The sequence below is a fragment of the Rattus norvegicus genome, chromosome 17 (assembly GCF_021556685.1).
Source record: "Rattus norvegicus strain SHRSP/BbbUtx chromosome 17, alternate assembly SHRSP_T2T, whole genome shotgun sequence".
Taxonomy (NCBI): Eukaryota; Metazoa; Chordata; class Mammalia; order Rodentia; family Muridae; genus Rattus; species Rattus norvegicus.
The window spans coordinates 78,362,129-78,363,196 of NC_141550.1; positions in this window are offsets into that span (position 1 = coordinate 78,362,129).

The following is a 1,068-nucleotide window of genomic DNA, read 5'->3' on the forward strand; positions in this document are numbered from 1 at the left end:
TGAAGAGTATCTAAAGGAACTTTAAACAATTTTAAGGAGCAATAGACGCATATTTGCATCCTTGAAATGTCCTCCAGAAGAAAGTGGAAAATGCATTAGTGTGGACAAGACACACTTGAAGTGGAAAGAATACCGAGCAACAGGCTGTGCGTCCTCGGGCCCTTTGCCGCTGACTTTGAAGTACCGAATAATTCATCTTTGCATATTTAGTTAGGTAGTTCTTCTTGCACAGGATGTGTCCTGATAAATGACACTGAGAATTCAAAGAACTGTTAGACCTGACTCCTGTCCTCAAGACATTTAGAGTATATTTTAGAAGAAAAACAAAAGCATAATGTATAGTATATAATGTTTTAATATCTTACAGTGAATTTTTTTTGTGCAATGCCTCTTTTGATCTTTAAAATACTGTGATCTCTCAGAGAATAACTGATGTTTTCTAAATCAAAGCTTGTGGCACAATTCATCAATATATTTCCAAACCAGCTGCTTGAATTCATAGGTCTATGATCTTGCTACCACACTGTATTGTTCTACTTGTTAAAAAAATAAGATTATGGGGTAACGTATATGATAAAAATATGTGTCACTGTATAAACGTGATTACTCCCCAGACACTTGGATAGACAAGAACTATGTGGTAAATTTGGAAAATTGATAAGCCTGTCTTGATGTCTTAATGGAGTAGGATGCCAGTTTGAGAGGACTGCTCTAACGGAAGAAATGTACGGAGGCCCATAGCAGTATGCGAGACTTAGCACGTTTTGGTTCTTGTAGGAGAGCTTAAAAAAGATTCAGACTCATCCGTGGAATCTACCTAATAGTAAAGAACATTAGTGCCAGTGTTTAAAGTGTATGGACTTTTCTAAATAGGATGCAAGAAACAGAATTAGAGAATTAGAAGAAAAGAACTTGTGATGAATGGCAGGATAGGACGTAAGGCCAGCTAGGGAGACGTTCTGATAGGTTAAAGGTATGAATCCTCCTTCAGTGGGCAAGTGTGTGCCCTTGTTCTGTCCCTTCCTCACGTCTCGTGTAGGCCTAGAGTTACCTCCCTCATCTCACCCC